Raw genomic sequence first — 17,500 nt, 5'->3', positions numbered from 1 at the left:
AATATCTGAAAACATTTACAGATACTAGAGGAATTGACTACTTGTAGGACATGATGAATGGGCCTTTCAAACACCCGGAGACAGCTCTGCAAATCTCCCCGGCTGCTAAAGCCCTCATTTGATTTTCCAATTTACTCCTCTTAAATTTATCTTCCCACTAAAAATAAAAAGTGCTGATATTTTTCCCCAGTGCCATCCCGGAGAAGATGACTCCAAAGGGTTACTCTGGCAGAACTAATCTGCTTACACCTGCTCTTCCTCACCTGACAGAGCCGAGGCCTTCTAATGCCTTTTCGTCTGATCATTAAACTGAACCGAATATGCCTTCAGCTCCACGTGAAAGAGTGTAATTAGTATACTTGTCAAGCCAGGTACAGCCCTGCTTACCCTGCTTTTTTTCCCTCCAGCAGCTAATGAACTGCTCCCATCTCATTATTCAAAAATAAAAAGGCACTTAGTATACTATGAACTGATTTCCCTTGCTTTTTTTCTTTTTTTAAGAAGTAACAAGATTCGGTGCTGATCAACCCTACCATTAAGTGACAAAGTGATAAATATCCTTCTGGATTGGTGGAAAGTTGGCCACTCGGTAGTCTGAAATGACACTAAACTAAAATACTTTACGAGGCAACTTGGAGAGTTCTGCCATGCTTAATTGAATTTGAAAGCCCCCACCAAATTAATCAAATTCATTATTCTCCACCTTTATATATATATATATACACCGATGTTCAGCATATTCATACTATTCTATTCTTTTCCCCACAGCACTTCGCACCATAATATTTTCTATCATTTGCTTATTTATACATTTATGGTTGGTCTTGGCTACTGAGATGTAAGCTCCTGGAGGACAGGGATTTTTGTCGATTTTTTGTTTCATTGATGGAAATCAGTAAAGGGAGAATGAACGAAAAACATTCATATGGATACATAGCTCCTTTAAATTATAATGAAATGTGGATTTATTCTAAAAGGTCCAAAATTTAAAAACTTTTTTTTCTTTTGACTGAATAAGAATGTGAGGGAGGAAAACAAAGATGCACAGAGAAATAAAAAATCAAAGAAAAACAGTGTGGAAATAATTGTTCTACCTCCTTCTGCTAAATAAAAGCTAAGCAAAATTTTAAAAACTTAAAAAAAATGAATAATATTTAATAACATTTCACTTCTTTATGCCTGAAACATGCTGATATTTTGAATGTTTCAGAAATCTGTGTCCTCTATTTTGATTTCTGGGAACAAATGCCAATATTGCCAAGGTCAAACAAATTTTAAAATATAAAAATCTATAAAATGATAAAGTACTTAAGACAGGTCACATGATTATCCCTTAGAAGAAAACAAGGATGATATATTCCAAATTTGTCCTAGATCCAAAGGTGACTTCACTTTGTTTACACTGTGTTGTGTTGTGTTAGTTGCTCAGTCATATCCATCTTTTCTCAGCCTATGGACTCCTTTTTCATCAGGCTCCTCTGTCCCTGGAATTCTCTAGGCAAGAACATTGGAGTGGGTTGCCGTTTCTTTCTCCATTGTTTACATTACTGCGTGAAACACTAGGCTCAGTTTGTAGAGACACATCTGTTACAAGCACAAAAAATTTCAGAAGAAAGATATTAACATGTTTACTCTATAACAATTCTGATCTAAGCTGAATATGAGTCTATGTGAGGATATTATCTCCCCTGGTAGACCATATGCTTCTTGAGGGCAGATGACCCAACACAGACAGAAGACCCAGCTTGCCACAGAGAGGGGAGCACATATTCTGTGTGTGTGTCTGTATAGGTGTGTGTGTGTGTGTGTGTGTGTGTGTGTGTGAGAGAGAGAGAGAGAGAGAGAGAAAGAGAGATACACACATACACACACAATACATCAGACTATCTGATTAAAAAATAAGAGAATTTTAAAAACAAAATCTGCCCCATTGTCACCGTTTTGTTGACCTTATCTCCCGCAGCCCTTTTGCCTTTCCTACTTCTGCTAAAGATAAACTTTTCTGCTTTCAAATCAGAAAGCTAGGCCAGCAGCCTCACACAAAGAACATCACTGATGCCAGTGCTGACTCAAAGAACATGCAACAGACGAATGGTTTCGTGAATGGTGCAGCCTACCTCCTTCATCCCCAGAGACACAAAGATCTCTTCCCTGCAGCTGAAAATTTAACCTGAAACAACTAAACATGCAACTTATTTAAAGGAATGTTCTTAAACAAGTCACACTTTTCTTTATCAAATGTTCATCAATAGTCTGAAAACAGGAACAGCTACCATGGAAATGCAGAAAACCAAGAGTGAAACAAGAAATAATTTTTAAAGTAAGAAACAGGCCTAAATTGGGTCCATGTTTTAAAAAAGAATTCACCTTTATTTTTATTTCTTATTTCACTTCACAAAGTATTGCCCTTAATAATCAAAACTAGTTGATTTGCAAAAACAAAACAGTGTTTGCTCATAAACAGGACAGATTTGTGAAAATATAGAATGGACTAAAGAAGTTAACTTTTGATGGTTATTATAGCATTTACAGGTCTCTGTGAAGAGTATGTAACCAAAGAAAATTTATCAGTATTTCTGCAGAGGGTTTTACTTTGGAATGATGCTAAGTAATTTCATTATTGAGATGAATGAGAGATGAGGACAAGCATCTGCTCAGTTCATGGGTAACAGAGAAAGGAGAAGGGGAGGGGCATACGGAATTAAACGATTAGAAGGTGTGTCACAAATTTAACACCTAAATCAAAATAAAAGGTGCTTAGTAAGAATATAACTCAAATAAAAAATATATACAAGTTATAAACATAAATATCTAAATACACATATATATATAGTTAATATATAGAGAAAAGAGATAAAGTTTCTTTAGTAGAAGAATTCCAAATAATACATCAAGATACTTCTTCCTCCAGGAGGTGGAGTTTAGTCTCCTGACTCAGTTTGAGTGTGGGCTAGATTTAGTAACTTGCTTCCAAAGAATAGAGTATGGGACTTCCCTAGCACCCCAGTGGTGAAGACTCTGCAGTTCCAATACAAGGAACTTAGGTTTGATCCCTGGATGGGGAGCTAAGATCCCACATGCTGTGCAGCACACCCAAGAAAACATTTTTTTTTTTTTTAAATGGAACAAGGAAAAGAGCAATTTGACAGTGGAGAAATATGGCAACTATCACCTTAACCAAGAGACTAAGGTTAACATAACTACGGACAGGTTGTATCAGTATCATGTACTTCTTGATATAGTATGATTATAAAAGCTACAATCTAGTCCCATAAGAAGAACAACTCAAATGGATATCAGACATACCCAAATGGAGAGACATACACAATTACCAAATGGATATTCTTCAAACTCAGCATGGTCATCAAAACCAAGAAAGGGCTAAGTAACTTCACACACCAGAGGAGATTGAGGAATGTGATCACTAAATGCAACATGGGACCCTGCACAGGATCTGGAACCGGCTGGGGTGGGGGGAGCCATTAATTTTAAGAAGTAGTAAAATTCAAAATAAAGTCTGAACTTTATAATGTTATAATGTTAATCAATAAAATATTCTTAATAATGTTAATCAATATATTATTGATTAACAGTAATGTATCAATCACTTGGCAATCATTTGTCTTTGTGTTGGCAAGTATAAAACAGTGATGTAAAATTACAGCAACCAGTCCATTCTGAAGGAGATCAACCCTGGGATTTCTTTGGAAGGAATGATGCTAAAGCTGAAGTTCCAGTACTTTGGCCACCTCATGCGAAGAGTTGACTCACGGGAAAAGACTCTGATGCTGGGAGGGATTGGGGGCAGGAGAAGAAGGGGACGACTGAGGATGAGATGGCTGGATGGCATCACGGACTCGATGGACATGAGTCTGAGTGAACTCCGGGAGATGGTGATGGGCAGGGAGGCCTGACGTGCTGCGATTCATGGGGTTGCAAAGAGTCGGACACGACTGAGCGACTGAACTGAACTGACTGAAAACTGATGGTAGGTATAGGGAGAATGCTCTGTATTATCTTTGCAGCTTTCTGTAAATCTGAAAGTATCCCAACAACACTTTGATTTTAAAAAGTAAAAGCTTTCTAGTGGACTTTCTGCCCTGAGTAATGACCTCATGAGAAATACAACCCTTCCATTTACCACCAAAACCCAACTCCTGTTGCTTTTGAAAGAATATTGGCTAAAAGAATTCCTGAGGTATAATTATGAGTGATGATGGCAGAAAAAAATAGTTTTAAATGTCCATAATATATAGATAGACCAAGCAAATGCTGTTTTGTCATTACAAGATAAAATAACTTGGTAAAAGAATTTAAGAAATGAGAGTGAATCCTCCCATTGAATTTCTCCCCATAAAGACCACCATAAAAAGTATTTCAAGAGGTTTCAGGGTTTCCAAAATTATCAGAATTGAAATTTGAAGAGTACTTAAAGAAGATGAAGGGTAAATTAATTCCTTCATGTACTTCAAGTAATTATTAGAATATCACTAACTACTACTACTACAAAAGTCACCATCATTTGAGTGGTACTATGTGCTAAGCAGCATGCTACATACTTTATAAAATCATCCTTAATCTGTATATAACCTTGAAACATAGACATTCTTATTCAGTTTTAAAGAAAAGCAAACCATGACTCCCAAAGAATTTAACAAGGTGGCAGCTAGTATAGGATCCAACTGGGATAATAGCTCAACAAGTAGAAATACAGGAAAATTGTAACAGATAAGATTTAGGTAGAAAGGAGGTAAACCTCTCTGACATTTAGAGAAGCTAAACACTTGGGTAATAGTCTAACCAATACTATTAATTCACATTCATTAAATAATAAGAAGATGACTCTAAAATCAAAAGACCTAAGTCTTCCCTTTCTCATTGCTTTTGTTCAATCCTTTGGGCATTTAGACACATAATGAGGGTAGGCGGAGGAGCAGGTAGGTGTTGGTGTTCTGAGTTCAAGTCTCAGCTCTTGCCCTCTCTAACTGTATGACTAGGCTGGTCATTTATCCTGAGTATTGTTTATCACTTACAAAATTGTAAAATATATATGTCTTATCTATGTTGAGCATTTGTTGTATAGGTCAAATCAGTCACTCAGTTCAGTTCAGTCGCTCAGTCGGGTCTGACTCTTTGCCACCCCATGAACCACAGCACGCCAGGCCTCCCTGTCCATCAACAATTGCCAGAATCCATCCAAACCCATGTCCATTGAGTCAGTGATGCTATCCAACCATCTCATCCTCTGTCGTCCCCTTCTCCTCCTGCCTTCAATCTTTCCCAGCATCAGGGTCTTTTCAAATGAGTCAGCTCTTCGCATCAGGTGGCTAAAGTACTGGAGTTTCAGCTGCACCATCAGTCCTTACAATGAACACCCAGGACTGATTTCCTTTAGGATGGACTGGTTGGATCTCCTTGCAGTCCAAGGGACTCTCAAGAGTCTTCTCCAACACCACAGTTCAAAAGCAGCAATTCTTCATCACTCAGCTTTCTTTATAGTCCAACTCTGACATCCATACATGACTACTGGAAAAACCATAGCCTTGACTAGACAGACCTTTGTTGACAAAGTAACGTCTCTGCTTTTTAATATGCTAAGTTGGTCAAATAACTTTTTTAAAGAATAAAGTTATATTCCAATGCTTTATGAGTTATCTGCAAAATTCCTAAATTTCCTCTCAATTTTGGAGCTGAAATGCTCTGTACTCCTGTGTTACCTACTCAACAAAAAATGGTAGGTAGATACATTATCAGCAAAATATGTAACTCAAGTCAACAAACATTTATGAATGTGAGACCAGGGAATGAACCAAGACAAGGAATGTAGGCCACCAAAAATTACTCCTGTATTAGTTATACAAAATGTCTTGGACTGAGAGACAAAAGCAAAAAGTTGGAGGTTAGGCGGCATAGTGAAGAAGATAAATCATTTCCTGACGTACACAATTTAGTTTTAGCAAGAATAAGTTGGTAATCCCCATCATACAAAGATTAGCTTGTATACAATGACATCACAGTTTGCCCATGATCCCAAAGGTCAAGGCATGGGCCCTGAATGAAGAAGTTATCTGCCATCAACAAAGGAGATCTAGTCAAAGGTTGCATTTTATGCCCTTGGCAAAGCAAAGGAAAGTCCCTCACATTGTCTGTACATTTTTATCTGGCTAATGAATAAATAATATTTGTATTTTCCAAAAATGTTGTTCATCAAGCTACTTCAGCAAAAATATTTACTCTACTAAAGAGTTTCTTACAAAATGAAGCAGGGAAAAAAAATACAGCACACAATTATCTTATTCTTAAATATATTAACATTCTCTCATGAATTAGGAGAAAGTGGAATTCCTAAATTCTCAAACTGTGACGTAATATTGGTTTTATTGATTCTCTGCACAATTTGTGGGAGTACCCAATCATTATTTTGACAGTTTTATCATAAGGTAATAGACTTCCTTTTAGATAATTGCAGTTACCACATTCAATTTCAACCTTCCATAGGATTTTTTCCTAGATACAGCTTTACTGTCAATCCCAGATCACATTACTTTCTTTTTATAGCTATACACACAAAGCATTTTAGGCGTTACACCTAATTATGTCAGCACAATAACAATTTAAAAGCTCATCATTAAGAAGTAAAGGTTAAGCACTTATATGTTAAGACTCCTTTTTATAAAGACATATAGCACTATATGACATAAGTAAATGAATTACACAAGCAGTAAAAGTCCAAGAGTCACAAAAATATAAGTCTTCTTTTAGGATAAACAGGGAAACTTGATGAGTTTATGTTCAGGCAATAACATTTGTAAATTCAGTGCTGACTACCAACCTTTCTGACTCATGAAAACTATTAAGCTACAGAAGTTTCACAACACAGAGTTGGGTGAAAAAATACTCTTTTTCCTAGGGAGGCAGTTTAGTAAGATCATTAAGAGCTTAAGCTCTGGAACCTAGTCACTACTCACCGTTTGACCTGGGGCAAGACACTCAAGGTCTCTGTGTCTTGGTTTTCTCATTTGCAAATGGGACGACTACTACTACTTCTCTCATAAAGTTGTTCTGAGGATTAATACCCTAACATTACATAAAGCTCTTAGAAAGCGCCTGAAAGAAGAAAGAAAGAAAGTGAAGTCGTTCAGTCGTGTCCAACTCTTTGCGACTCCACGGACTGCAGCCTACCAGGTTCTGTCATCTACCAGGATTTTCCAGGCAAGAATACTGGAGCAGGTTGCCATTTTCTTCTCCAGGGGATCTTCCCAACCCAAGGATTGAACCTGGGTCTCCCACATTGTAGGCAGACGCATTACCATCTCAGCCACCAGGGAAGTCCAGAAAGTGCCTGGCATATATATATATATATATATATATATATATATATATATATATATATACTATGTGCTATGTGAATATCAAATATTATCATTGCTAACCTGAATTCCCTTAAGCCTGTAGTAATTAAATAAAGACACAAAAAGTGATCAAAACTGAAAAGTGATCTAAGCCAGTAGATAAGGTGGTAGAAATGTTGTGCTGTCCAAAAACTTCGTTTGGTTTTTTTTGGTAACATCTTATGGAAAAACACAAACATTTTGGCCAACCCAATATGATGAGAGCCAAGAGACTAGCTACTCATGGAATGTAGGAGGATGGGGCATTTCAGCTCTAGAAGAAAAGTCAAATTTGAGGTTCAGAAGTTCTCTGTAGAAGGACCTACTGTGTAGCACATGGAACTCTGCTCAGTGTTATATGGAAGCCTGGATGAGAGAGGGGACTTTGGGAGAGAAAGTATATGTGTTTAGTTTTCAGTCATGTCTGACTGTTTGCGACCCTTTGGATTATAGCCTGCCAGGCTCCTCTGTCCATAGGGTTTTTCAGGCAAGAATACTGGGGTGGGTTGCCATTTCCTCCTCCAGGGGATACTCTCGACCCAGGGATAAAACCTGTGATTCCTTTGTCTCCTGCATTGCGGGTAGATTCTTTACCCACTGACCATCATGGATACATGTACAGGTATGGCTGAGCCCCTCTGCTGTTCACCTGGAGCTATCACAACATTGTTAATGCGCTACGCCCCAATACAAAATAAAAAGTTTAAAACAAGAAGTTCTTTGCAGAAAGAGTGAATTAATTAGGCTCAAAGGAATTCTAACTATTGAGGCAAAAATTGGTATCCAAGGCTTAAACCTAAATGAGAAAACAACACAGAAATCAACACTGATCTGCACAAAAAGGCAGAAAAACTAAGAACACCATCTTGATAAGCTTGCAGTCTTCCACAGATGTGTACCTATGTGGGGCACAAGAGCAAGTGTTAGCAGGGATAAGGTCAGATAATGACCAGCAGACGGCAGAAGGGAGCAACTGCAAAGAGGCTTGGCTTTGTGGCAGCTCAATTGAGCTGTTAACCCTCCCAAAAATTTAAGCCATGATATCTCTCAGTCTAATGTATTTCATCATTTGGGAGGGAAAGGGAAAAAATCGCTATTCTCCACTCCATAATTTTCACATTCCACTTCATAATTACAAAACTATCAGAAAATGGCATGGCGTCTTGACAGGCTCAGGCAAAAATTCTGTTGTTCTCCCCCATGCTTCCCTTGAGTCAATTTACCTAGCTGAAAGAAATATAAATGAAGAAATAGCTCTTTATTAAAAAGGAAAACTATACAATATACTTTCACTTCCAAATTAACCACTCCTCTTAAAATAAACAAAAAGTGTTTCTAGTAAATTGCTGTGTTTCTAAAGGATAAAAACAAGTCAACATAGCTCTGCAATAAATATTCTAGAATGACCAAAAATGTCAATAAATATCTCATATCAAGCTGAAAAATAAGAAATAGTGATGAACAGAGTTACCTTACATATTAATCTATGCAAACAAAAGTTTTTTTCAAATTCTAAGACAACTCTGCTGTATTGTAAAATTTTTAAATGATTTTCCTTAAACAAAAAATACAGGAAATCAGGACGATAGCAGAAAATATACTATATAGAAGTATCCATACATACATAAACCAGTTTTTTTTGAGACAAAAGTTCCAGTAGGGGTGGGTGGGGATTATTTCTATGAATGTCAAGCAACAACTTGTCATCAATCCTTGATTACTCTTATCTCTCAGGCTGTGATTCAATCTTGCAATCCTACTGTTGGCCCTTTCCCTGCGACCCGCTCACAAAAGTAACCCTCCATCCCCAACAACCTGTTCACTGATCAGTTTGCTTTTTCTATCTTAAAACTCTCCTCGCAAGCTGTTGAGAAAAATAAGAGGAGGGACATCAATCAAAGTTTTCTACAGCCAGAACAATTTATAAGAAGTTCAGTAAGGTATCAACATCAATAGCTAAGGTAGATCGTTTCTTAATTTCAAGTAGCCATCCACTGCTTACACCCACTATCATGGATTTAATGAAGACAGAGTTCATTAAATGCTGCTGACTATACTGTATATAAAGCATAGCTGAAATCTAATTCCAATTCTGAGCTTCTTGAATGACAAAAGCTTTCAGTATAGTCATTATCATTAATATTTATCATGCAATGAATGTGCTTCTATATTTCTTTTTCAAACTAATGAAAATAAGTCATTTTCTCATTCCACCAGTTGTAAAAAAGCAAGTCTATAAATAGATCTAAGAACATGCCTACCCATAGATATGATTTTTATCAACAAAAGCTAAGGGTCCAAAATAAGCTAAAATGACTACTCCTGGAATTTCACCTGAATTGAATTTAGACTAGCAAGTTTCAAAAGACAGTATAGGGTACCAGAGTTTTGAAGAAACGGAAAACATCATATGGTGTAGAAACTTTGAAAGTCTTTTAATTAAGACTTTAAAAAATGTTTTAAAATTATATAAAAGAATGAAAGCCACCCACATGCCATGTGTAAGGAAATACACTCTGCCATTTAACTAAACATGTAATCAATAAACAGGAGATATGCAAAGCACTGGAAACAATCTCCTCTACACTGAGCTAGAGAAGCTCTGGGCCTTCACTTCCTCTCAATGAGTACTTACTCCTAGAATGTGCATCAGCTCCTTACAATCACTTTACCACTATTAAGGGGGCAGAGAAATTTAAGGTGCCATGCAAATAAAAATTCAATCATTAATAATTTAAGGATTAAATAATGTACTTGAACAGTTAAGAATTAAATGAGGTTCACAAACAGAATGAGGAGTGCCTCCTCCCATTGGAAATGTCTTGGAAAGAACATTCCATTTACAGATGACTTAAAAATCGACATCAAGCTCCTGAGAAGGAACCTTAAACTTTCAACTACGCAGAAGCATTCTGTAAGATATGCTGCAGAACGCCAGTTAGTAGCCAAAACTGAATTCAATTTTCTTCCTTTCCCAATTTGAAGCAACTCTTATTTCTACTGCAGAGGAGATAATCCAGTTTGAAATTTCAGATTCATCCTAGGTTCCTTTCACTTCCTCATCACCAGTATCAAGTAAATTGCCCTGTGCTATAGACTTTATTTCCTCGTTCACTTACACAGTAAACCTTAGTTCTGATCTGTATAAATTTTCTAAGACAAATGCGATAGTTTATTGTTCTCTCTCATGACAGCCAGCACCTCCTCACTTAAATCCATTCTACACAGTGTTGCCATGTTATTTTCAACCTTGGTTCATTTTTTTTCTTTTCTTAAAAATATTTACTTTATTTATTTGGCTGCATGGGGTCCTCAGTTGTGGCGTGTGAGCTTCTCCAGTTGTGGCACATGAGCTTAGCAATTGTGGCACACTGGCTTGGTTGCCCCAAAGCACGTGGGTTCTTAGTTCCCCAACCAGGGATCGAACTCGCTTCCCCTGCATTTGAAAGACAGATTCTCAACCACTGGACCACCAGAGAAGTCCCTCAACCTTGGCTCTTAAGTGCTGTCATAATACACAGCTTCCTGTCATGATCAATTATAAAGTGTATCGCAAGTAATTTATAACTACTATCAAGTGAATGTATTTTTAATAAATGAAAGTTGTTATATATTTATATAATAGTATTACTTGTCTTCATTGTATTTCAATATTTTCTTGAGTAGAAGAGTGGAAGGGGAGTTACAGGAAAGTCCTGGAAATCCTAGTTACCACGAGGTCCAAATGATATCTTTCACCTGTCTTGTTGAAAAGCACTACCATAAAAAAACCAAAAACTCTGATTCTGGCACTCTGCTATTTAGAATCATCAATGGATGATTAAACATAAACTCCTAGGTCTTGAATTCAGTATCTTCTGTTATCTGTTCCTAAAGCTCAACATTCAAAAAACTAAAATCATGGCATCTGGTCCCATCACTTCATGGGAAATAGATGGGGAAACAGTGGAAACAGTGTCAGACTTTATTTTTGGGGGCTCCAAAATCACTGCACATGGTGATTGCAGCCATGAAATTAAAAGACACTTACTCCTTGGAAGGAAAATTATGACCAACCTAGATACCATATTCAAAAGCAGAGACATTACTTTGCCAACAAAGGTCCATCTAGTCAACGCTATAGTTTCTCCAGGGGTCATATATGGATGTGAGAGTTGGACTGTGAAGAAAGCTGAGCACCGAAGAATTGATGCTTTTGAACTGTGGTGTTGGAGAAGACTCTTGAGAATCCCTTGGACTGCAAGGAGATCCAACCAGTCCATTCTAAAGGAGATCAGTCCTGGGTGTTCACTGGAAGGACTGATGCTGAGGCTGAAACTCCAAAACTTTGGCCACCTCATGCGAAGAGTTGACTCATTGGAAAAGACCCTGATGCTGGGAGGGTTTGGGGGCAGGAGGAGAAGGGGACGACAGAGGATGAGATGGCTGGATGGCATCACTGACTCTATGGACATGAGTTTGAGTAGACTCTGGGAGTTGGTGATGGACAGGGAGACCTGGCGTGCTGTGATTCATGGAGTCGCAAAGAGTGGGATATGACTGAGCAACTGAACTGAACTGAACTGAACCGAACCTGGCATGCCACAGTCCATGGGGTGTGTGTGGGGGGAAGCCTGGCATGCTGCAGTTCATGGCGGGGAGTCTGGCATGCTGCAGTCCATGGAGTTGCTAAGAGTCAGACACGACTGAGCTACTGAACTGACCTGAACTGAATCTGTCCAAGTTTAATTCCCACTGTGATTGCACACACAAGCTCTCAGCTAGTGACTCTGGACTCTTAAGCAAATCTCATACTTGGTTCACACATTTCTGTCTTCAATTATCTTCCCCTGCAGCTATACCCCCAAGTCCATAAAGCCTCTCTAAATCAACAAACCAGAACACATCTTTCCATTTACTCCTTCCAGCAGTGCATGCTTTATACAACCCACTAAGCTGAGAATTCTAAAGGCTATGGGTTTTAGGTCTCTTTCTGCCTACCACAGCAACTAAGGTAGTACCCAGCAGATAGTCAGCATTCACATAACTCTTGACAAACCGCAGAAAAATAAAGAACATGAATTCCAAAGGAATTAATATTCCAGTTAGTAAGAGGCCACTCAAAGTCTAATTAGACCCAAATACTGAATGCTTTTCTTATCCTTTTTCTATTAGAGTTTTAAAGACAAGTATACTATGTATTGATTGCCTGGAACACTATTCAAAGCCCTTCATCAGCATTTTTCTGTTTTTTAACTGAAGTTGCTGCTGCTGCTGCTAAGTCACTTCAGTCATGTCCGACTCTATGTGACCCCATAGACGGCAGCCTACCAGGCTCCTCTGTCCATGGGATTTTCCAGGCAAGAACACTGGAGTGGGGTGCCATTGCCTTCTCCATTAACTGAAGTTAAGGTCATTCAAAGAGTAAGAACAAAAATTAGTAATTCCATTGGGAAAAACATAATTTTGGTTGGGGGGAGGGATGAAAGTGAAAGTTAGTTGCTCAGTTAGTGTCTGACTCTTTGCGGCCCCATGGACTATAGCCTGCCAGGTTCCTCTGACCATGGAATTCTCCAGGCAAGAATCCTGGGGTGGGTGCCATTTGCTACTCCAGGGGATCTTCCCGACCCAGGGATCAAACCCTGGTCTCCTGAATTGCAGGCTGATTATTTACTGTCTGAGTTACCAGGGAGAGGTAATTATACGCATGCTAGGTAGAAGAGCATATTCCCTTAAGAAAACCAAGACAGTGAACTGGGATTTCTACAAAATGTTCATCCTCACTACAAATTTCATTCAACTGTATTGTTTATTTTAAAAGGATATATTACTATTAATGGTGAGCTATCTGGAAATAGGGAGGATATACTGCTATATGGAAGAAAGCTAAGAAAAGCTGTATAAAATCTTCAGGAGGTAAACAAAACCATCAGTTTTTGATGTGAACAGAGATATTTTCCCAAAGGTTCTTCAAAACTAATTTGCCTTATATTCAGATTCAAGAACAGTCAATATGCTCATAATTTTATTATAATGCCAGCCTCCCTATTAAAAAGAGCTCTTACGTGGAAGATTTTCATGGAAGAACTGTGAACATTCAGATAATCTTCTACTGTTTAAGGATATTTCCATCTGCTTATTTACGCCACTCAGGAAAGTCCCCACAAACAGAACTACCCATGGTATGACTCTCAGGAGAAAGTCACCATGCTTAGTGTGACATCCACTTATTTCCTCGTGCACACATTTAATACCTGAGACTCAACAGGGACCAGGACATCCAATAAAACTGGGGAGCACTGAATAGTTACATCATGCAAAATGCTGGGCTGGATGAAGCCCAAGCTGGAATCAAGATTGCAGGCAGCAATATCAATAACCTCAGATACACAGATGACACCACCCTAGTGGCAGAAAGTGAAGAGGAACTAAAGAGTCTCTTGATGAAGGTGAATAAGGAGAGTGAAAACGCTGGCTTAAAACTCAGCATTCAAAATCTAAGATCCTGGCATCTAGTCCCATCACTTCACAGCAAACAGATGGGGAAACAATGGAAACAGTGACAGACTTTATTTTCTTGGGCTTCAAAATCACTGTGGACAGTGACTGTAGCCATGAAATTCCTTAAAAGAAAAGCTATAACAAACCTAGACAGCATATTAAAAAGCAGAGACATCATTTTCCCGACAAAGGTCCATATAGTCAAAGCTATGGTTCTTCCAGTATGGATGTGACAGTTGGACCATAAAGAAGATTGAGCATTGAAGAATTGATGATTTTGAACTGTAGTGCTGGACAAGACTCTTTAGAGTCCCTTGGACGGCAAGGAGATCAAACCAATCAATTCTAAAGTAAATCAATCCTGAATATTCATTGGAAGGACTGATTCTAAAGCTGAAGCTCTCAATACTTTGGCCACCTGATGCAAAGAGCTAACTCATTGCTAAAGACCCTGATGCTGGGAAAGACTGAGGGCAGGAGGTGAAAGGGGTGACAGAGGATGAGATGGTTGGACGGCATCACTGACTCAATGGATGTGATTTTAAGCAAACTTCAGGAGATTGTGAAGAACAGGGAAGCCTGGTGTGCTGCAGGCCATGCGATAGCAAAGAGTTGGACACAACCAAGTAAACAACAAGAAAAAGTACAAACAAAGTGATAGAAATTCTAGCCTTCTTGAACAAGTTAAGATGGGAAAGTGAGATCCCAGAAGAAGATGATAAAACATGAAATTAAAACTCAGGCTCCCTTTACAGTCTTTAACTGGTCATCACTTTCCAGTTATGCTCTCTCCTGGTCTAATTAAAACTATGATACAAAATAGGAAAAAAAAATGTATTCTGATATTTATAGGATTGGTTCAAAATATAAGGGCTTTCACTTTTAAGAAAAAACAGCCCCAAGGGTAGTCTACCTGCTGTTGATAACACCCCATGCTAGGAAGAAAATCTGCTGAATAGGGTAGGGTTTAATCACTTGAAATGATGGCCCAAGACGTAAGGAGCGCTTCATCTCCTACTTTTGCTCAGGTCTGTGCTGCAACAGGAAAATCTGAGGCTCTATGCTGACAGCATTTCCTCAACCATTATTCCATCTGCTACTTCATTCACTGTAACGCAGTAAAAAGAGTTGTTGGCTAGGAGCAAGAAGTCTTGGATTTGGGCACCAGCACCATCATAGACCGCCATGCCCTTCGCTGCCTATTCTGTTTAGAAATGCTGGGCAGCCTCAGTTTCCTCACCTATAAATTGGCCTCTTCTGCTTCACCTGGGCTATTTGCAGGCCACAGAAATGCTTACTACTGCTCACCCTCAGAACAAGACAACTTTAGAGTCCATCAGGATTTCAGGAGGAAAAGAAATGGCACAATGTAAGTAAATTTCCCTAGACTAAGTTGGAAGGAAGAAAAATGACTCAATTCAATATTATTGAACAATGTGACTTTGGAATCTGAGCTCAAGTATCAGCTTTATGAAATAATAACCATAGGACCGTGGCCAAGTCACATACACTTTCTGCAATTCAGGTTCATGGTACCTATTGTATCAATATGTTAGATTTTGTTGGGAGGGTAAGTAACAGTACAACATCAAAGTATCCTAAAGCATTGTAAACACAGGACTTAACCAGGGGCAACAGCAAAATCAGTACAAAACTGTTTGTTATCAAAGTGCCACTCAGGTCTCTTGTTAACTACTGAGATGCTGAGTAGAATATACATATCATACTCTAGAAATGATCCCACAAAAAATCCATCAGTACTCCTTAAGAGTAGATATTTTTAACATATGTTACTGAAATCACACGACCTACATGTGCCATACTATTAATGCTACATTTTTATAAAGGAAAAAAAAAATTTAAAACTGAGCATTGATCTAGTGGAAGTAATAGTACATATATAGTACTCTCCACTCCCAAAGGAATAGGATTTTTTTTTTCTCCAATTTCTAATTTTAAGAGGAAAAAATTAAAAATACAAACCAAGACTGACTGAGACTTGCAGCTCATTAAAGCTGAGGTGATTTCCCCTATATAGAATTCTATTGATCTCCATAGTCCACACTAGACAAAAAGTGTGGTCAGGGAGGGGGATGATGGATGCCTCTGCCAATAGCACTGAACAAACCTGTTAGCTAATTGCTACCAAAGACAATTATCCCTGCATTGTTTCATAATGGAAACACATTACAAAACTCTAATATACACACAGGGAAATTTGATGATTTGACTGCGGAGCCATGTGCATTGAATTTCATTGCCAAAGGCCAGCCAGGTCGCTGCTGTGAAGGGGAAGAAAGTGTCAGAATATAAGCCACAGTATCTTAAAGCTTTTTACTTTGAGGGGGAGAGGAGGAAGAAAGAAGAAAGGAAGGAGGAAGGATGAGAAAGACAAAGAAAATAAAGGAAGACCACCAAGTGTCACCAGCAAACTGAATGAATTCTACCATCTGGCAATAATTTTAACATGTTACTTTTTAAAATGATAAACCTCTAATAATGGTTGGTCATTCATCATAAAAAGATTTTTAAAATCATTTCTGTCCAGAAGAATATTTTTACAGCTTTTCAAATGGCAGGGAGCCTACTGGCAAGTATGGAGTTAAAAAGGTGGCTTGACAATAGCCTAGTATGATGATTAAAAATAACATCAAATATCTGTCAGGATTTTACTTAAAGGAAAAAAAAAAATCTGACTCTGTAACAACTCACAGTAAAACAGCCATTAACCCAATCAATTATAAAAGAAAAAGCCTTGAAATACAGTTATTTGATTATATATAATCATAGTGTAATTCAAGCATACAGTATTTACATTTGCCTTCTTTCCAAGAAGCCACATTCTTGAAATACCCTTTGCCTGATATGTTTCTAAATATGCTCATGTCCTTCTCCAGTGTATTCATGCAAGACATTTAATCCTGGCATTGGAATTATAGGAATTCTGATAGACAGTACACACCCAAATTATATTCAGTACTATTTGACTCAACTGTGTAAAATGGTACAAAATAAAAAGAAGAATGTACCGAAGATGTGCCAGTGTTATAAAGATAAATTAACAGCTACAAAATTTATGATCACCCTATTAACTTCATAATTCACAAGTCAATGAATTCTGTTTTACTGTGTGGGCTACTGCTATATATAGGCCAGTCTACCTGCTTCCAACTATGCTGACTACTATTTTGACAAGACCTGGATAGCAGTAGGTCCAAAGCAATCAGAAGGTTGACTTTGACAAATGGCGGTGCTGCGGCGAAGTTGAAAATAACACACATCCACTTTAATCTCTTTCTTGATTAAATCGAAACCATACCATTCTGACATCATGTGATTTGCTCATGAAGCATCACTGCAGGTTACTTTAGAGGCTACATCTATTGAAATGATATTGAATTTTTAGGGGAAGTACTTAATTCATTCAAATGAAACCTTCACAAGGTAACTGGGCCACCAGTCACTGATAACTGCAGATTCAAAGAAAAATCAAAGGAGAAGTCCCTGACAAAAAATAAAAAAAATAAAAATCCAACATGTACTACTGAATGATATTTTAGTAGGTATTATCTTCTACTTTCAAAGAGGGAAGATTATATGCATAAAGCATATTCCAAAGCTCTTTACCT

The 17,500-nt window shown here is 38.0% G+C and overlaps 1 protein-coding gene across 11 annotated transcripts in view; it reads right to left on the bottom strand.

Moving 5' to 3' along the window:
* CDIN1 (CDAN1 interacting nuclease 1) overlaps positions 1-17,500 on the bottom strand; it is a 243,386-nt gene that overhangs the window by 157,220 nt on the left and 68,666 nt on the right. The gene's annotated exons all lie outside the window — the stretch shown is intronic.

Source organism: Ovis canadensis, chromosome 7 (genome assembly GCF_042477335.2).
Source record: "Ovis canadensis isolate MfBH-ARS-UI-01 breed Bighorn chromosome 7, ARS-UI_OviCan_v2, whole genome shotgun sequence".
Classification (NCBI taxonomy): Eukaryota; Metazoa; Chordata; class Mammalia; order Artiodactyla; family Bovidae; genus Ovis; species Ovis canadensis.
Note: the sequence above shows the minus strand (reverse complement) of the source record. Positions and strands in the feature narration are given on the sequence as shown.